This window comes from Tyto alba, unplaced genomic scaffold (genome assembly GCF_018691265.1).
Source record: "Tyto alba isolate M040663 unplaced genomic scaffold, T.alba_DEE_v4.0 Super-Scaffold_42, whole genome shotgun sequence".
In the NCBI taxonomy this organism is placed as follows: Eukaryota; Metazoa; Chordata; class Aves; order Strigiformes; family Tytonidae; genus Tyto; species Tyto alba.
This window is the reverse complement of record NW_024881318.1, coordinates 5,251,586-5,273,262: the sequence shown is the minus strand read 5'-3', so window position 1 is coordinate 5,273,262 and position 21,677 is coordinate 5,251,586.

Sequence of the window (21,677 nt, the reverse complement as noted above, 5' to 3'; positions counted from 1 at the left end):
CACATCCATATGGCTCAGGGCCATGCTGCTTTTTGTCTCTTGCCATGCTAGTAATAAAACAGTACCTAATTTGTCCCTGGCTGGCTTTCACCTGCAGCCTCATTGACACAAGACCTCAGAATACAGTTGTGGCTTCCATTAGAAATAGAAAAGGCTCTTGCAATAAATGAGGTGGAGACAACTTGAGCGGTAAAATTGTTTGAAATAAGCTCTTAGCTGTGTTGAAATAATTGTAGCAAGTAGAATGCTCACAGCAGGGCACCTCCTTTGTAATTTGCAAGGAACAATGACATTGAAATGCTGGAAAATACAAGTATCTAAAAACTGAATGATGGCACAATTTAGGTGGAAGCCACTGGAATTGGTAAACAAATACAGTGTAAGCATGTTACATGTGGCTCTGAAGAATATGAATGTCTCATAACTTTCTCTAGCTACCTCTAGCATCTGCAGGATGTGTTTTTAGCTTATTTGTATAATTTCCATTCTCAGTACTGAGTTTTGATTATTGCTTGAAATTGTTCGGAGTCACATGATTGAAATTTGAGAGGCTGTATTTACTAAAAAACCCCTAAACCCTGAAGAGTGCTGGGCAGTGGAAGAAAGATGTAGTGAAAGGACAAGAGGATGAGGGCTAAAAAAGCTGAGAGGCATACTGTAAAAAGGGGGTTCCTGAGGCATTGAGTGAAGAACAAGTTTTGTTTCCATAAGACGTTACTGGAATTATGGTCATTTTTGGGTGGGAGTTTCCTTTGTGAGATACTTGCTCCAGCACAAAAGTGCATCTTTCTTCTTTGGACACAGGGAGACAAAATAAGCAATCCTTTACTATTTCTGGACATGGAAATATCCACATTTATATGAAAGTGATAATAATAGGATGGTGTTGGGATATGGCATGCTCTTTCAAAATCTGCAGATAGCATGGAACAAAATGGGAGAAAGTTTTACTGGGATGTCCCTGTAGATCAGGTTTTTTTAAGCAGTGACCTGTTGGTATCATCTGTGTATATTCTCACTGTTATCTAATAACCCCCTAGGTCAAGCATGAGAAAAATACAATAATGCTTCAAAGGAACTTTGGCATTTGTCCTTCTTATGCCAGCTCCAGTTGAAAAGCTGAACCTGTTCCTTTGCAGCTGTTTGAGTAGCATCTCTTTATCTTTTTATTTTTTTTTTTGTTTGGTTTTGTTTTGTTTGGATGTTTTTGTGTTTTTTTTTGTTTTTGTTTCCTCTCCTGTCCCCCACCCCTGTCCTCCAATCCTTGTACACACCAAAACAAGTGTCAGTAAACCCCTCCTGAACTCACAGTGCTGTCAGGCTTCTATTTTAGTACATATTTTTCCTGAGACACCTTTGTTTTTCATGCTTAACTTGAGGGCAAGGTAGCTGATATTCAATAGTTCCAAAGAAGTCTCCCCCTCCCTATAAGATGTTGAGTATGAGGTTGATTTTGGGGTAAGACACTGACCTGTCAAACACCTCTTATGTTCCTCCATATTTACTATGGTTTGTCACTACCAGCAACTACAGTGTGTGATTTGTTTTTCATCCAACAAAACCTCAAGATTTATAGAATCATCCCCATTGCCTCCCTCATGGGATCTAGGAGGGGAGGTGTGAGAGGAGTCCCAGCGTGTACCAATGAAATCCACCTGTGGTCCCTATTGTGGCAGTGCTTTCCTCCAGCTGGAATCTTCTGGTACTGCTGCATCCACACTTGTGCAAGAGATCAGGATTTGTGCAGGCAGGTGCTGGAGCCAGGCCGACCTGCGAGCTGGTCAGGCTTTTCTCTGTGTCCGCATCACTCGGAGTTGCATAAAGGCAGGAGTTTGTCCTTGAAGGATGTGGCCAACTTGTGCTGTGCTTGGACCACTGGCATAGTAGTCTGCTTCTAGAGTAAAACAGTGGAAAGGATTATCCTTTAGCCTGAAGCGTCAACCTGGTATAATCAGTAACAAAAATACAACTTTTTGGTGTGTAGGAGGAAGGAAAAAGGGAAATGGCATGTTTTTGTTTAAAAACCTCAAAAACCCTGGGAAAATATTACCCAGAAACATTCACAAAGAGGAGTGTATGCATAACCGAGGTGATTCTCTCTGCAAATCTAAACAAGCGCTCATGGAGTTTCATTCCAGTATTCCCCTGGCTCTAGTTGTGGCTGACCTGTAGGTTCACAATCGTCATTCTGCAGTCAAAACATCTTTATCTAGTGCTGAACTCCCTAATTTCTCTTGCTGAGTATTCTGGGACTCCCTATAGCAAATTATTAACAATTTTGCAGAGCAGCTTTGCTCTGAGACTTTCCCTGTTAAGGGAATTGCATTTTATATGTTGCAATGCACTGAAATTGTTTTGGGTTTTCTGTTTTCTTATATCACAAAGTTACCCTGTTACCTCCCATGTTTGTTAGTAGTGCCTTTAGACCATCTGTGGAAGTCCCTCCTGTCCTCACTGCTGTGCTGATCTGGAGTAGCAGTATCTGCCACGCAGGCTAAATCTAATAGAAACAACAAAGGATAGGGAACAAATATGTCACAGTATTCAGTCTGTATGTTGTGTTAATGATGGCAAATGTTATGCAAGGCCCACAGTTTTTTACCACATCTCTTGTGTTAGTTAAACTGACCAAAGTAAATGTGCAGTCAGAATCAGATCCCTGTCAGTCCCGCTGGCCAGCACAGAATGGGGAAATGGAGAGCGAGAAGAGCTGAACCTTCCTTGTAGCAAAAGGAGATTTCCCCTTGCCAGATGATATCCTGCCTGCAGAAGTTAAAAGACAAGAAAATGTTTAACATACCATCAGCATAGCAAAGTTTAGCTGTTTTGTCTGTTTTTTTTTAATACTAGGGTAGCAAGTTCAGGAAAAAAAGGATTATTTGTGCAGCATATGCTTAAGATTACTCATGAGCTGAACTCACTTGTTCATTTTACAAAATCTTATTGCAACTGTGTGTAATTTCATCAGTCTTCAAATGTTTGCTAAAAGTCTTCAGCCTAACATGTGCTGCAGACTGGATTTTTAATGACTATTTCAACATGAAAGATTTAGGCATTTGAGAATTTTTTTTTTTTTTTTTTGAGGAAAAAGCTCTTCTTCCTTTTAATAATGATCTGCAGCTGGCCAGCAGATAGGATTTTGTTGTTTGTACTTTTTGTTGTTAACAGTATCTATTCTGGACATCGGTATGAAACTCTCCCAGGAGATCAGTTTCCATGTTAACGTATGAGGTTTTAGTAGCTCTGAAGGTTTCACACCTGAGAAGCAGGGGCCTGAGTCTGTTGTTGTCCCACCCAGACAGCATGGAAAGGGATTAGCCAGGCCACTTGCCATCTGTTTTGTGAGCTGACCAAGAACATGGGGAGCTGCACTGGGGCTGATAAGGACAGCAGGGTGGGAACAGTGTGCTGAGGCATGGGTGTGATAGTGGGGTAGAGTGGGCAATCCAGTGGGGATCAGCAGGGAGGAGAGGTAGGCATGGGGAAAGCAGAGACCTCTATAACAAGAAGCTGCAGATTGCCATAAATCAGGGTTGACGATATCACCTTTGGTAAGCACAGGGCCAGGCTATGTGCCCACTCTTGCCAAATGTGGTGTTATCACCTCCTGTCAATAATTGCCAGTGAAACCCCTTGGGTTTGTCTTGGCCTTCCCTCTCGTTCACCTCAGTTGATAACTCTTAGTCTTAACCTGTTCTGTGGAGGTATTGGTGTTTCAGTGAAGGGAATGAAATGAGACTCCCAGACCAAAATGCACTTTTAAAAACTGTGAAGTTACAAAGAACTGCACAAAAACTAAAAAGTGCCAGAGCAAATATTTTCTGGAAGACAAAGTTGGCTTCTGGCCAGCATGCACTGGGATACAAAGTGGGTTTTATCTCTTCTAACTCTACCACCCCCCCTAAAATTTATCTGTTGGGTCTCCCACTGTAATGGAGAAAATTAAGCATCCCTAGAACATTTTTTTTTTTTAATGGATTATAAATCACCTGGGCAGCTAGTTAGACAGGACACCTATGATGGTGGATTGTGGGACTAGCAGCAGAAAACTACAGGGATCCCTAGGGTCCCTTTATAGTCAGCAGAGAGCTTATTAATTTAACAGCGAGAAAGGGTCAAATGAATCACTCCCTGGAAGTGCCTGGTTCTCTCCACTGAGTAAGGAGTTAATGCAGAAATGTGTCAGAAGTGGAAAGCTGAATCTTGCTGGGGCTGGCTCCCCCCAGGCTCTTCGAGGCCACCTCATCCTTTCTCCACTGGATGCCCATCTCCCAGTGAGTGCCTGGGATGAAAGGCCCCGAGCAGTGTGTGGCTGATGTCTATCATCAGGATTCTGGCATCCGTTGTGGCCCTGTCAGACCTGTTAAGTGCAAGGTGATCACCAGGAGCAAATGGATAGCCTTGTGTGTGAGACCGGGGACTGCCTTGGACAGATTGATCTTGTCCCTGTTGCTGCTGCTGTGTTTAATGGGATGATGGGGAAATTGTTTAAAATTTGTCTTTCATGGGTATTTTCTCTTTTTTGGGGGGTGTGTGTGTCCTGATTTAAGACTGCAGGATCTAATTGAAGTGTCACATTCCAGTTTAACTAAACTTCGCAGGAGCCATGATTCAGACACCCAAGGCATTCTGTGTTACTGGGGTATTTTAAAAAATTATGTCTTGGGCAGCTCAGGCTACATCCCAAAATAAAGTCAATTTTTCAGCTTGATCTCTCAGTCTCAGCGAAGCAAAGATGCTAATAGCCTCTAGCCTCTTTGGTTGTTATAAAACTAAATAATATTTGTGAAGAACTTAGTGTAGTCATGAGTATGGTATAAAAGCTGTGAAGAAACTAATAATCCTGTCTTCAGGGTATTTAATAAAAAATGGAGAAAATGCTATAAACAGGGGCACTGCAGCTCAAACACATGTAACAAAGGGCAACAAACAGTGCTTCATCTCTCTCTTTTTGTATTTATAGCTGTGTGAGACATGGACAACTTGAGTTGTGTTTATCACTACATATTTTACTCGGCCTGTTTTGCCTTTTTTTTTTTCTTTCAGAAAAATAATACAAAAAAAAAAAAAAAGCCCAACCCACAAAGTAGGAGTGTTAAGTGTTACTTGTTTTTTACCTTTATCTTGAGAATTACAGCTCCTGAAAGGTCAGATATAATGCAGTCCCTGGATTTTGCCCACAGCCCATGTTGCAGTTTCAGGAGATGCCAGACATGCCTGGCAGCAGGGCAGGGGAGAGTGGGCTGAGCAAGGCGGTGATCAGGCAGGCATGTAGGCAGGGCACTGGGAATACCCCATGGGAGAAGACCTGCTGGGACTGGACTTCCCGAAGCCTGCATGGACTGAGGGCCACTAGCTTCCCGGGGAAATGCTCCCCATATTTCCCTGCCTGTTAAAATACATCTGTGGATATTGTAGTCATTAAACAGATGACCTGACATCCAGATTCTTTCATTGTCTGGAGGAGGATTGGCATCCCTCACAAAACGCTATGCCAAGTGGTTATCGCAGAAGTGGAGATGGCTTTCAGTCACTCATGTAGGTTCAGAAAAATGGATAGGAAACCTATAACTACTGAAAAAACACTCAGTTTGGTCCTGGCACCAAGCTTTCCCAGCAAGTCTGGAAGGTCTGGTGGGGAGTGCTCCTGAACATTTGGATGCTGCTATGGGAGTAAGAGATTTGCTGACATCTCCTTGGCAGGCAGTGGAGATGAAGGTGGGTCTTGCCCCATGATAACCCCACCTGCCTCTGGAGCACCGTGCTGTCCTGTTCTCGAACTTGTGCATGTTAACTGGAAGTACACTTTTTTTTTTTGGTTTAAAAACTATGTTGGTATTATGTCAGATATTTTGGTACGTTGTTTACCCTTGCTGCCAGCTGAAGATATTTCACACTGTTTGGTGCCTGATGCTACTTCTTAGTGAGGAGCCAATAATGTTCACTCCTCTTCACTTCTCCCAAAACAGTTGTGTGTTGCCACAAGGCAGATGATGCAATTACCTCAGATATGGCCCTATTTCACAGCAGTTGCAATGTAGCCTGGCATATGGCTTGTACCTGACTGTGTTTGTGGATCCTTTGAGCTAAGTGATATTTATATACATTTAAGAGCAGGTATTTATAGATGGAATTTGATAACATAAGTGACTGAGGGTAAAACTGCCAGGAGAAGTATTAAATTGCATCTTAGACCACTGTGTCTGGTGTTTATACGGATGTATCAGCTGTCGAGTGACTTGGCAAAGGAAAAGCAGAGAGGCAGCAGTAGAGGTACATTTGCAGTCACTCCATATCATCTTTACAGGTAGATGTAAGCACTCATAAGTCGGGCACAGTGCCTCTCAGGAAGAGGAGATGTGTTGCCTGTCAGTGGTTCTCATTACTTTTTCCAGTAGAAAATGACACTTCTGATGTATGCTGTAAGCTTTTCTGATGCAAGTATGTCTGTGCTAGTCTGCTCCCAGCGTGTGTTGGAAGGGGGACCTGCTGGGGAGTAAGACGTCTGAGTGTGTGTAAAAGGAAAAAGGCTGAAGGCAGAGGAAGGAATTTACATTGTTTTTCTGCAGAGGGAATAATTCCAAACTGGGCAGGGCCGTGGCAGGGTGATGGGAGGTTGAGCAAAGGAAGCTGAAAGAAAACTGAAGAGTGAGAGATTACACAGGCTGTGAATTGGAGTTTGAGTAGGTTTCCCCACTGGTTTGAGTGGCTAGCCACAGTGGGTTTATTAAATCCCAACTTAAGATATTAAGTATTTGACTCATTATAATCAAATCTACTTCTTTGAGCCCCTGGTTAATTACAGGAAGATGCACACCAGGCTCTCTTTCCCTGAAGGCTGTGGAGATGGCTTCCTTGCCTACTGCTCTGGGAGGCTTTTCTTCCCCCATACCATTTTCCCACTGAAGTTTTCCTCTCCCTGCATGCCCTGGGGTGCAGTGAGAGCTGCTTAGTGGCATTTGGGCACAAGCAGTGATGCATCACCCTGTGGCTACCCCATGGCACTGAGCTTGGGCATCACCCCTCCCGGTTCCAGGTCATCAGGGGGGTGAAGTACCTTCCTGAGAAGTCATCCTATGGATCTGTGGGTTGTGGAATGAAAAAATAAGTTGCCCAAACTCACACCCATCCTCTGTGTGCTATATCCCAAGAGGGTAGTTACGTTTAAGGGAATATTTGTTAAATATTTATATATTTTAGGCATATTACTCGTAAACCAGGAGCCTTGCTTGCAATTTGGTTGTGAGAGAAGATAGTCTTCTGAATCACCTTCCAGAGAGCATGCCTTTGTGCATGGTCTATGTATGGGCTCTGTGTAAATGTGTATATATGTACATATATGTATATACATATATACACACACATACATGCACAGCCGTGCATATATATAAGCATATAATTCTGAACTGAGTCTGGGTGGGGTGGTGTTAATCTTCATAGCAGCCTGTATGTTGCTTTTTTGCTATCTATCTATCTATATATACATGCGCGTATATGTATACACAAACACATATAATTCTCAGATTTGTAAATCATTCATTTACTCTGAAAATTCTTGTTCTGTAACCAAATTTCTTTCCTATGGTCAAAAAAAAAAAAAAAGGGGAGGGGGGAAGAAAATAACCCAAATAATACTTATTTCACAACATGGTTCTTTGAATTGGTGATAGAGGGTAAGAGCCAAAGTAGAGGTTAGCTGTATGCCATCTCTGTGTCGTACCCCTGATTGCCTTTGGGGTGCCTTGTGTCCTTTCAGCAAGGAGTCCCTGCTTTTCCCTGCACTGGCCTGGCCTGGGGTTGTCCCCACTGAGGGATTTGGGCTGAACCTTTAGCTCCGTTTTGACAGAGCAACTCCTCTTTCCCACTGTGTCCAAGGCTGGCTGTGGGGCAGGCTACACATGTCATTCCCATAAGAGCCACCACTGAGGTACCACAACCTGGAAGTTTTATTGTCTCCCCATTGTCTGTTTAGCTTAAAACTTCTTGCATGCATATACCCCAATCTCCTGCTTCTTTGATCTCCCCACTGCAGCTGGAGTGCCCTCTTGACATGGACACCCCAGGGAATCCTGGCCAATCTTCACCCTGCCAGCACATTTCTAAGTCACTAAGGGGAGGTTTAACCTCTATAACTGTGCACAAGCCCTCTGTTGACAGATCTGATTCCTCAAATCTTTTCCATGCTCGTCCTTTATAAAATAACCTTACAAAGCTTTAAAAGTACAGCAAAGACGCAAAAGACTTTGTGGCGGTTGTCCAGCCTATTACACTGACTGTAATATTTTCTCATAACATCTAGAAAATAAAGTAGAGAATAGAGCTTTTGGTCTTTCTCTTGACAGACATGTTTTTGAGTTCCCCTTCTTAAGCATCACAGTATTTTTTACTTGTCAAATTCAAGAATGATTATTTTAGTCTTTCAAAGATGAGGAGGTGGAAGAATGGAACCATAAAGCACCAGAGTAGCGGAGGAATGAAGGGGAGGGAAATGCAAAAGTCAATGTTAGATGTGTTTAGAGCATGTTTTTTCATAAGTGCTATAAAACACTAATTAAATGCAGTATCTTGAAAGTACTTTTATGCGTCACAACAAAAGTTTGGCAGTGAAAGCAAATGCTATTACTATATTATGTTTTACTTCACCCATATTGGACCAATTTTCAGCTTTACTTCCAAACTTAATTACTGCACCATGAATCAGGGGGAGGTCCGTCAACACCGATGGTGTTACTCTGCTACAAAGCTGCAGTAGCAGGGCTGTCTCATATTTCTAAGTGACCTGGAGCTATAGCCTCCTATTTTAGCCACAATCAGTTACAACCTGAGTGTTTTTATATGATATGGCTCTGTTAAATTTATGATGGTCTGGGATAAATAGTGACTGGATAGTCCATTTTTTCCCCACCCCTGTTAAATCTACAAATAATGGAGAAATCATTCTTGAATGTGTGGATTAAAAGGGCTCTTTTTTTTTTTTCTTTTTCCTGAAAAACAAACAAACAAAAAAAAACCACCAACAGAAAAACTCAGCAACCACCTTGTGAAGGAAACTGAAGATGATAGCCTCAACAGAAGTGGTAATAGGGGCTGTCAATCTCTCATGAGTGAGAAAGTAAAGGTCAGGTTGAAGTAGTGGAGACTGGCTGCCCTTCCTGACCCCATGTGGGGTTTAGAGAAATCTTCACGTGGCCAAGCTCTGTAGTGCCCCGAGAGTAGCTCAACAGACAGCAAGCAGCCCCGGGTTGGGAGGGCCATCGCTCCTGGGGAAAGGTGAGGCTGGGCAAGATGTACAGCTGGATGTCCTGGAGATTCCTTTGCTTGGGCTTGACAGCCTCTCCTCCTGGGGACAGTGTTCAGGTTATTTAGTGTCTCCTGAGACATCACAGCCCAATGTCATTGGTGTCTTCCATCTCCCACGTGCTCAGTGTGTCCAACCTCAGATAGTGTTGGTGGTTAGCTAGCCCCGCAAATGGGATGCAGAGCGAGGAGCTGGTGCTTTGCCAGGTAACAGGTAGGGAGACCTCACTGATCATTGCTGTCTTAACTGAAGCTATTGGAAAAGCAGGAAGTTTTGCAAAGGGACTGCAGAAGGTCTTGGGCATGAAGCGAGTTGTTGATAAGTAAGTGGCGTTGTAGGATTTGGAGTATGTGTGCGTCACGTGGAGGCTGAAGAGGTGTCCTTGTGACATGGGGAATCATTAATGATTTGCTTACCTGCAGGTCTCTGTCTCTTCTGTCTCTGAGTTTGAAGTGGCTCAGTGTGCTTTATAAATTAGGACTATTCTCAAGATACTTGCTCATTATCAGGAATTACAATTACTGCATAGTCTGAACTGATTAAAGAGTCATTACTAACAGTAGTAGCTATTCTAGTTGAGTGCAATTGGTGTATCAAAGTCTTACATTTTGGAGGTGTAATTCTGCCCCTGGGGAAAAAAATGTTCCTACTTCCTCCCAGGCATGAGACACCATACCAACTATATATGGAAATGGCATGAAAAGGATTATTTTCCTCATCAGCATCATCTATTGTCCATTGCAGAAAGGATGCTGGGTGGGCTGGAGCAGTAATTTGATATTGCGTGGCAGGCCCAAAGCTCCTACATAACGCTGCCTTTGGAGTTGAAGCTCTAAGTGATGCTGACATGAGCAGGCTTGATGGGCTAGTGTCTGTGTGACAGCAAGGATGTGTTGGCATGCACAATTTGAAGAGACAGCACTCTGAAAAATCTATGTTGCTTTCCCTGGCTTGCTGTAAACAGAGTTGTTTTTTTTAATGATGCATTGTTTGGATTCCATAGTTTCTAAAACACCTGTCTAAAATATTAAATCTTTGCCGTGTATATTTTGGACAGATTTAAACAAGAACCACCCTAGAGCATCTAACATACACAGGACTTGTATTGTTTTTCATGTAGGTGCTTGCAAATGCATGAGGGTTAATATAGAGACTCTGTGCCTGGGACTGCCAGCATTAGTGCAGTTCGTTAGCTATTAGAATATTTTTCTCAGAATATTTACTTCTAATATTTCATATCTGGAATCATTCTAGACTTACATTCACCTTGTGGTGGAAGTCATACCTGTAATGCTATTTTTAGGCATTTATGTCTAGTGCCATGAACTATACTCATCGTAAATGCTTCAAAGGGTGTATATGCCTTCCCTTTTAAAATGTCCTGGGCAGGAGACATTTGCTGCAAGGTCATGTGTCCTAAATTTAACTTTTCTTCCTGTCCCTTTGCATGTGTACATTTTTTGCTTGGGAGGTGAAGACAGTAATTGTTTCTTATTGTTAGTATACTAAATTTTTGGTGAATTACTTTGTATTGCAATTCTATTTCATTCTGTATTGCTGTAATAAAGCCATCTGAGGTGAAAAATTATATCAAGTTGGAAAAATAGTTGAGCTCTACATTATGATAAAAATATAAAAGAAGATACCGTAAGCTGCTGAAGGAACAAGAGTTACTAATATCTGCAATAATCAAAACAGTAAAAAAAAAAAAAAGGACAATTTTCAGGAATAACGTGGCAGTTAAAATGCTTATCTTTGGATATGATGATAGTTAGCATTAAGGTGGTGTTTTTATATCCTTTAAAATGCTGTACAAATATTTACTGATTCATGATATTATTAGGAGGAAGATAGGGGATTGTAGTTTTCTGGTGATAGGGTTGAGATAAAGGTAACGTTCATGCTGGATCCCTGTGTGCTCCAGAATTTCTTTCATCATTAGTAAAAATGAGAAGCACTTTTATCAGGTTCTTCAGATTAGATCCAAGAAGGATTTATGCATATAAAAGGTGGTTGTTGCAATGCCTGTGGCTTGTGTACTTGACCACAGGGACTGCTGGGATCTAAAAGTGTTTGTGGGAATGGGAAAAAGGGGCTCTTTATTCATCACTGGAGGAGCTTCTTATGGTGACGTAAAATCTGAATGTTGATAATTAGCAGTTGCCAAGTGCTTGCATGAAGCTCTGGTCTCCTCCGTCACCATGAAACATGCAGGGTTGAGCATTGCGTGCCCAGAACAGTGGCACAGCCCGTGGCAGAAAAAGGCATGCATTTTGAGAGGGCAGGACTCTTTTCCTAACAGAAAACACAGAGGAAGTATGTTGTTTTTTCTTTACAGTTGAACTTTCTGTTGTGTTGTGTGAAGGGTACCTGGAAAAATCTGCATGGGGGGTGAGAAACAGGCAGTCGATATGCCCAGTGGCTTCATGCATAAATGCGCTGATACATTTTGCTATGAAACAGGAAGGTTATTTTTCAAAGGCACCAAAGAACTGAGGGTTTCTGAGTGTAGAATGAGCCTTGGATAAGCCCCTGGCTTGAGGCAGTGATCAGATGCAAGAGGTCAAGGGCCCAACCGCAGCTTTGCACCCGTGGGAAGTTATCTTTACGAGCTCAAGTGCCATAAGTTCGGTGCATATGCAGCGTTATAAATAGTATTTAGCAGGATTGAGACCATCGTTTGAAGAAATGTGACATATTGCAGAGTGCCACATGGCAGTATGCTGTAATACCCCAAGATAATAATGGAAATATAAGCAACTGTGAACAGTCTATAATTTTAGTTGATGTACTTAATCAATAATGTGTTGTCCTCACCTGGAGTGAACCAAAGCCTGCTCCAGAAACAAGGAGGGCTTAGGAAGTTGTTAACAATGCATGACCAGGTAATGAGGACAACAACATCCAGCACAAAGTTTATTTAGTGAAGATAAAAGTGAATCTACCTGGAGTAACTTTGCTCCATATATATTTTTATGGATGTGTATGACAACTTTACTTTGCAGGAATCTCTATATAACAGTAAAAACAGGAATTATGTTTCTCACCGGGAGCTAAATTGTCCCATATATTGTCAGATGGGGTAAATGTTTTCAGGCTGCTATAATTTTCAACATATCCTATTTATTGCTGCAATTATTGTTTCACTGTTAACAATAATTTGACTCAGGGTTTTGTTGCCAGGTACTTGCTTTGTTTAAACTCCAGAAAATGTTTTCTATATAAAAAGCTTTTGTATTTCGAAGCATTTGCTTGCAAATTTGACAACATTTAAAATACTGAAATGCCTTTCTTTCCCTCCCCTCTTGTCTTGACCTATTTATGAGGAGGAAACACTAAACCTTGATAAGCTCTTTGTCTTCATCTAATGACCTTGCCCGGCAGTTTGGGAGATGCTGGAAGGCTTGCTTCTCTGCTGTACTTGTGCAGCCCCTGCGAAAGTGGAGTTTGGGCCCACAGCCTGACTTGGCAGGCCTGGAGAGGTGTGTTAATGTCCCCTTTCCACTCTCTGAGTGTCTGTGGACTTTTTACGATCCTTAGCCTGCTGTGGCCTGTGACTGGGGTGGGGGGGAAGAATTTGCAAGCTTCTCAGGATCTCTGGAAGCCTTAATCAAGAGCTATTGTCAGCACAGACAAATTCAAATTACATTGCTTCCCAGACCCAGCTTTGTGCTTCACTTCTGCAGTAATTCTGCAAACACTGTCTGTAGATCAGCGTGACCTTCCTGCCCGCCCTGGCCAGCGTGCCATCCTGCCTGGGGGAGATTTGGGGAAGCTTTCTGTGAACTGTGTGGGTTACTGGTGCAGTGTTTTTCTGCATGGGCAAGGCCAGGACCAGCAGACTTGGGGCAGTCATGAGATCCTATGATAGTTAAATGCTTTCAGATCCTCTGTGAAACCCTAAAAAAATCATCATCTGCACCCTGTAGCCATTCACAGGCCCTAGCTATCCAGCCTGCTGGATGGGGGCAAGCTTTAGTGCTCTCTGACATTTTATCATATGGACAGATCAATGAAATCTCTCTGCTAGATAGGTGAAGAATGGAATGCACAGACTGCGGGTGGGACACCAGGAAACTGCAAGCTGATCCAATAACCCTAATTTCAGCCCTCTGCCCCCTCCCCTGCACAGGGGACCTCTCCCATCTGTAGTTTTGGTAGGTGGCCTTTGCCCAGCCTGAGATTTGTGGGCATGGGGATAGCTGTCTATGTGAGTGCAGGTCTCATTGCTTCTCTCACCACTCTGATGTGAACAGTGTCTTGCTAGAAGGGTGGGGGACTGGGAGAGAGACCATTCCTGTTCATGGAGGGCATTGATACATTAAAAAAACACCATTACTTTTAGATCTAGTTTCATATTAATACATAATAAGGAGTTACTTAGATAGCAGCCCTGGAGTCCCTGGTACAAGAAATGTCTGACTGGAGGTCTACCCTGAGATGCAGGTGCCAAAAGGTTGGGCTGTCTGCCTGATAAGTGAAGTAGCTATGGGGATGCTCGGGAGTATGGCTGGATAGGAAATTGGGTGGAAGCCATGGATGATGTAAGAGGTCTTCACTGCTGAAGCTGTCTGTAAGTAAAGGTCTGAGCTTCTGGGCCAAGACTGGCCTTTTCCCTTTTCTAACTTTCCTCTCAGAACGTATCTGCTGAACTGCTGAATGCATTAAAAGGAGGAGGACCGGCATGAGGCTAGATACATCGCTACTTCTCTTGGTGAGAGAAGGAAGGGCAAGCCTGGCCGGTCATTATTGAAGGTCAGTGCTAACCTCATGGGATCCCATCATGATGAGGAAGGTGATGCTGTGCCCTCTGTGAAGGGCAGTGCAGCCTGCTAGGTACGGCACAGTGTCAAAACTGCACTGCTGAGTGAGCTGGGCAAATCAGAGGTCCTTCTGTGTTCAAGCCAGGTCTGTAGGGCATTGCTTGCTTTCTTTTGAAAGGTTTTTCTCTTTTGTGATCTGTGAATATAACAGCTTAAGATGGTGTGAATGTTTAATTGGAAGATGTTTCATTTCTATGGCATTCCTATAGAACAGAAACAAGTTTGTGATCTAATGATGGGCACAAGCATTTTAGACAGGGAAGCTATTGTTAGCACAAAAATGCTATATACTGTTGGCATCAAGTGTGTTACTCCTGCTGGTTTCCAAATTTTGTACTTCAGTGTGCAGATTCCTAGAAAGCCTGTGCGCATGTGAAAATGTTTAAATTGCGCTTATGGAAAATATATGCTGAGAGGCACTGAACAGATACACTGTGGTGTAGTTTAATGTTTTAAATATTCCTCATTGAATAAATAAAGTAGATCACCCATGAAGGATGACTGTTTATTCCACTCATGAGAAGACCTTGATCATATATTAATGAGGAGTATAATACTTAACCTTCAAGGGTGAGATACCCTATATATATGCAAAATCCCATATTGCCACACCTTGAACTTTGTATAACAACCAGATACCTTTGCACTCCTAAATATGTCCTGTATCTATTTGCCCCATGTATGTCTGCACTTGCATTATAAGGTAATAAATAATGACGTCTGGGGGTTAAAGAGTCTTCGTAAGAGTTGCTCCGAATCAATTAATCAGTAACTATCGATTACCAGCATGTTCTATTAATTTCATTATGATGTCTAAAGGGCAATCCATAGCAATTAAATAAAAAGTCATCTGATAGCTTCTGGTAATTGAATTTGTAAATTTATTAGCTTATGTTCATTTACTCCAAATACGAGTAATTAATATTTTATGCAACTGTTTTGAAAGTGAGAATTCTTTGGGGATTCCTGTAATTGGGACAGATAAACCTATTTCACTGGGAACCCCCAATGCTGAGGAATGCTAATGATTTGCAAATAAAGGGAGAAACTTGTAACTAACCTTCCTATGCACAGTATTTTCTGTGTATGTGCAGAGAAACAAATAGAACAATTTCTGATTTCCAAAGATTTTTCTGTTAGTGTAAACATTTTCTTACCTTTCTTTGTATTTCGCATAGGCCATGTTTGATTTTTGGTGTAGTGCTTCAGCTGTTAATAATTTTAAAACATATTTCTTTTGTGGGAGAGGGCCCTGGTGTGTGGCTATGCCTTCTGATTTCCAATGCAAAACCAGCTCCAACTTTGAAATGAGGTGGGAAGGAGGGGGGAAAACAGGTTTCTTAAAGTTAGATGGACTGTCCTGCGGTAAATACTGGGACATATATTTTCAGCATTGATTGTAACTTTACACAGTCATGCTGAGCACATGGAAAGATAGTCTACCATTTGAAGTAATTATTCCTTTGGATTATGCCATAAATACGCCTGCTAGGTGAGGAAGGGAGAGCAGCGTTTCTCTCAGCTTTCAAAAGCTTTCCGATTTTTGCTTTCCTTGGGGAAGCTAATAACTAGTATAGAGACAAATGCAGACATTATCAGGCAAAATTAAGGTATAAATCACTAGAGAGAGAATCTCTGCGTTGTTCTGCAGCGGTCGGAGGAAATCTGATTTTGCACTCTGCATTCTGTGTCATGTCTGTAACTCTGTCACAGCCCATTTGTTTGCCATCCCTGGCACCTCGTTCTTCTTCACTTGAGCATGCGTCTGATAATGACATACTGGGTTAAGGGGTATCGGAGACTCTGTCTGCGCTGGAGGAGGCAGCCATCGGTAACCTGCCTGCAAGGGGTGGGCTCTGGTCACTGCCGGTTGCGTTGGCCTCGTGCCCGCAGTTGCAGTTCAGCTGCAGTTTTTGCTCACATCAGAGATCATTCTTTGAGTCGCTCTTATGATGAAATCACCATTTCTGTGTCCGGATGCGTCCTCGCATTCCTCTTTGGAATAATTAAGGGTGGTGCTGGTCATCTAATCGTGAAGGCAGCGCTTCACTTCTGCAAAGCCACGTGCTAACTGTAACCTTGTTATAGAGAGGAAGGAGGGGACTGTGGGGCTGTTATGGCAAAGTCAGTCAGGGCTTTCTTTTGAAACTGGAACAAATGGAAGATTTTAGCTGAAATCCCCACTTCTTCCAGAGGGATGCATACATCAGCTTTGACTACATCCCCAGGATGGAGCTTCTGGTCAGAATAAGAAATGCTGCTGCTTCTTGTACAGCATTCAGGTTGGGCACTCATCTTATCAGGGGAGGTTCAGATGAATCTTCTGCTCTGAAATGGTGCAAGGATATGAATGCAGATCTTTGGCATACTGTGTGAATGCTCAACCCACCAAGCTCTTAGCTGCTACAGCTGTTGTGGCCGTTCTGTTGCTTCAGTCATATAAATGGTTGCATTGTTTCTGTACGTGTGAGTTAGGTACTCACCGGGTTCACCACTGAACAATATACTCCATGAGACCAGGGAGTCCCTGACTGTCCAACATCTATTATTTATCTGGTGACTTTTCTTTGTTACCTTTCCTTGAACCTTCCTTTATAAAATGTAAGGAGAGAAACTCCTTTTGTGTCTTATCAAATGTGGTTACTAATTCCTCAATAATTATTTTTATTCATCTATATTCTTTTTCCAAACTTTCCATTCTGAGCTATGGCTACCAGAGCTGCCTATGTTACTGTAGTGCTCCAGCTGGCTCTTTTTCAGGATTTTTTTCCCAGTCACACTGAAAAATAGCTTTGGCCTGGTGGGGCACCAGGTTGCAGTATCAGTTCTTTACTCGAGCTGATGTTTCCTGCACTGCAGGACAGACCACGCTCCTCCTGCGGCCACCCCATGCTGCTTTGGCTGTGCTACAATGGGAAATGCATGCTGCACAGCTTGCCAGATGATCTAGATGGTGGTTTTTTTGCTGATCTCTCATTTCTGGTAGTACCTGGAAACTAGAGTTCCTGACAATTTTTTGTTTTCCTCAGATCCCCAAACCACTGCACAGTATGTTCTCAGGAATGGCTGATGTGGAGCTGCATCTGCTCCACTGTCAGAGAAGATCCCTTTTCTCAGGTATGTCTTTAATCCATTTAATCCATGGCCTAAACTGGTTTTCTTTTTTTGTGTTGTCATCCTTAATCAGACATCATGCGCTACAAAGTGAAATGTTGAAGAAGGATATCTTTGCCAATAAACAGATCTTAATGCTGCCAAGATACTCTGCAAACTAAACACTAGTTTCTCTGACCTCCTGTTGATATGCATTAATAAAAGATGAAGTTAGGGTAATATGGTGTAATCTTTCATAGTTGATATTTTTAGATTCCAAAAGTAATTGTGATGATGTTGTGTATTTCATCCTCTGATAGCCGTATGTTGGCTGAGCTCTTTCCCAGATGTGGGATGTGAATATTTGTTGAACACTACTGCCTTTTTCTATTATCAATTCTACCACTTGTGTTTACTAATGAGCTATACTAATATGGATAAATCCACTAAATGGATTCATTTGCTAGTAAGATGTAGGTGGTGTCTTTGAAAAGAATAACATGCCAGACTGTTTCAATTATGTTGGTCACAGACTTCTTTTTATTGTCCTTTCACTTCCCTTATCTGTACTCTACAGTTCCCAGATTCTGTCACATATTGATTATCATTAGCTTCCTCCTGAGTTTTTAAATGATAATTAAAAAAATTTGTTTTACTTGCTTTCCCTTTAAAGAAGACTGGCATCTCTATTTTTGCTTTATAATAGTGTTGTTTTTTCCTTTTGTGAAACTATGGTTTGAGCGTCTAGTTGTGTTTGGCTTTTTTGAGTGTTTTGTTTTTTTTTTTAAGGCTCATGATAACAGAAAATAATTTCTATTTATATATAGTTGTTACTTTTATTCTCACTGATTTGACTTATAATCATTTTGAGCTTTGTGATATTGGACTTTTCAAAGATCTGCGTGTGTGTGATTACAGTGTAGACTGTCCTTTCCTTTCACATAATAAATGTAATCAAGTCATGATAACTTACACTCATGAAACAGCTGATTTCCAATTTTGTGGTCAATTCCTTCCTATTTACTAAGATGACCAGCATGTGACTCTCTCCTCCTTTCCATACCTCCATCATGGCTGTGATATATTGGGCTAAGAAAAGCAATTCTATAACTTCTATTGTTTTGAGGGCTCCTTTAATACTGCTACATGTACTTGAAGTTTTTTGCTAACTGAAGTCTCCAGTGACCACTGCACGGGCTCTGCTCTCTCCAGTAGGACGCTGCTTTATAACAGAGCAATTTCTGCTGTCTTGCTAGGAACGTGAACCAGTAGTATCATTTACGAGTGTCACTTGTCTTTGCTGCCAGCCGCTTTCTTAAACAGCTATAAGCAAGGACTTGGTCTCTGCATCAGTGGAGATCTCACCACGCAGTGTCCTGGGTACAACCCAACTGGTACAGTTTGGGTACAAACCTGGGTAGGACTCTGCTTCTGTGTGACTTGCCTGCCCTCATGCTTCACACAGAAAAGTGAGGCATGGGTCTTCCACATGTATGTGTCATTGATTGGTATTTGTCTTGTGCTGTAACCATGTGCAGATGACCTATGCATGGGTTCACTGGTTTCCACAAAACACCTTTTTCTGTTTACATGCTGTATGAACTGTACTTCCCTTCTTTGCTCAGAAGGGACTTGGCCTTTCCTCTTGTGCTTCTCCATTCCTCTTCCATTTCCTGGCTTTTGGAAAATCCTGCTTGGCTTCTGGTGTGAGAGAGTCCAGTAGCCCTCTGCAGAGCTCTTGGTGTCCCCGCAAAGACCCTTTGTGCCCTCTGCAAGGTTGGGCTGGGGCACATCCCTGCCTGCTGCAGGGGCTTCTTCCTAGCTCTGTCCCAGGATCTGGCCCTTGGAAGCTGTCTCTTGCCTGTTAGTCTTTCTATCCTTGTTTAAAAGACATGGTCCTCAAGTAAAAGGAAGGAATAAGCACTCAAGCATAAACGGACAGGGCTTCCCTACCCTTTGGGAGGGAGGGTCCTGGTGAATTGGGCTTGCACCAGTTCTGTGAGCTGGGAGTCCCTGGGTTGGGTTCCTTGGCATGCAGATGGCTTTTCCCTCTCGCCCTCAAGGGGAATAAAAGCAGTGAGGCATTTTCTAGGTTGAGAACTGCTGGATAACAGAGGGCATGATGGATGGGACTTGCTCTGCACTTGCGGATAGTATCAAACTCGGCAGTTCTTTTTTGAAGCTTCTATTCAGTGAAAGTTTTTATGCTAACCAAGGAAAGAAGTAGACAGAAGCCATTAAAATAAGCAGAAATCTATCTCCCACATCCAACACTGCAATCTGGTTTCCTTCCACAAAGTCTGAAAATGCGTAAAAAAGAAAAGTATTTGTTTTGGGGATACAGGGAAGAAATGCGAGACTCTTCACAAGCTAAATTGCCAGGTCCTTGTAACTTACAATGTGTGTAGATGAGAGGCTTCTTTTTTCTCATGGAAGTCATATGGCAAAAATTTCTTTTCACTTACTAAAACAGCATTAGATAGTCCTGGCATAAGACTTAACAAGTGTTATCAACTGTATAGCCAGAAAATGTTTACACTAAAGATTTGTCTATGAATTTATTTTTCCATAGCATAAGGGTGCCTGCATAAGCCGCCACCTGTGATCCATGCTGTCCAGGTCAAAAGACTTCAAAGCAGCATTGGGGGAGAATATCTTCCTTTTGCATCTATGCATACAGAGGCTGAGATTAGCCTATTTTGAAAAATCCTTTTATATTCCCTTCCCTCAGCTTCTCCCTCCCCTTTTCTTTCTAAGACATCTGTTTGAAACTCAGCATTTAGGCCAGACAGGGGTCTCTTGATTGCACAAGCATGCTCCTGGCTCTCTGATTCAGCCAATTAAGAGCTCAGCTAGCTAACATTACCATTTTAATGCTACTTATTGGGTGGCACAATTTGCTGCATGTGAAAAATAGAGTTCATGCCCCGCTATGTGAGAAGTGGCTTATTTGGCACGTTTGTTGTTAAAGAAATCTTTAATTAACAGCGGTTGCAATATTTGTTTTCTGTGACTGAGGTGGGAATGGGAAAATGGAAACAAGCAACAAACACAAGGATTAATTGTCAAGTTAAACTGTTTATATTGTTTTGCTTGGGGTCTTGTTATGGTGCTCATCACTGGAACATTTTAACTGTGTTGCTGTTTTCTGGTTGCTTGTATAGATTCTAGGAAAATATGGGATCTGATACTGCTGCTTTTAATGTGACAGTTAATCAGAATTAAGTCTAAGTTACCGATTGAATTGCGTTGGGCTAGGATTGGCATAAGCTTTGGAAATAAAAAAATGAGCTTTGTGTTATGCTCAAAATGCTGTTAATAGGCAAAAAAGAACACACCCTAAATACAGTGCCTTGAATATGTTAGTCTAATAAAAGTCTTAATCTTACTAATATACAACTAATGAGTGTTATTAGTCCAGTCACAATGATATGAACATATAGTTCAAACGATCTAGTTAATATGTAAAAGGCTCACTAATAATAGAGCCAAAGGCAGGAGGGCAGGGATGGTGAGTCCAGCCAGCTGGGCTTCAGTGCTGGAGGTGGAGGTTATTTGTTCATAGTAGCTGCAGTCTTCTTTATGCACTATGCGTAAACAAGCATGCTGTATGTGGGGACTGGGAAGAGAACTGCCTAATTTGTAGCACCAAAGGGTTGGCTCCTGGGCTTGGGCAATACTGGCTAAATGCAAACCTGAACAAAAAAATATGGGTAGTTGGACTTGAGAGCATAATAGCCTGCAAACATGTTGCAGATGCAAAATCAACCTTTGTGTGGCTTGGGTTAGAGGTCTCAAAAGTATGACAGCCGTAGAGTAGGGGAAAAAAAAATAAAGTGGGTGTGGGTTTTTTCTTTAAAAGATTAGCCTGGATATTGGGAACATTAATGAATTGAAAGTGCCTTGCTGAGGTCAGAGTGTTGGCAGGTGCACATCAGCGTCTCTCCATAGGTGCAGCAATAATGATTTGTAACTACAGAAAAAAAAACGAACCCTGCCAGGACACAGTACCCTAGAGCAAGGAACATGGAGGATGGGACGGTGCTCAGATACCTTGGTAACAGCTCAGATACCCTGCGAGGGGCCAAAATCGGCTGATTTTAAAAAAAAAAAAAAAAAAAAAAAAAAATCCCCAAAACAAACAAAACCAACTGCCCCAAACGTTGTCTGTATTTCTGCATGGGTTATTAGCATGTATTAGAGCGATATGTGAGTGTTCCCTGCACAGCTCACTATATGCCTGTGTCCCATGTCAACAGTAGCTTATCCTGAGTTTATGTGTGGCTCTGCTTACCACTCTGAAAGCAGAGTAAATGTACTACTGCAGAGAGCTACTCCAGGTGCATACTAAGAGCATTCAAGTATTTTCCATGTTTACTAGTCTTGAAACAGCTGAATAACCTCCTGTTAGGATGCATTTTTTGCTTCAAATACTGTGGCTTGAAGCTGGGATGGATAAAATT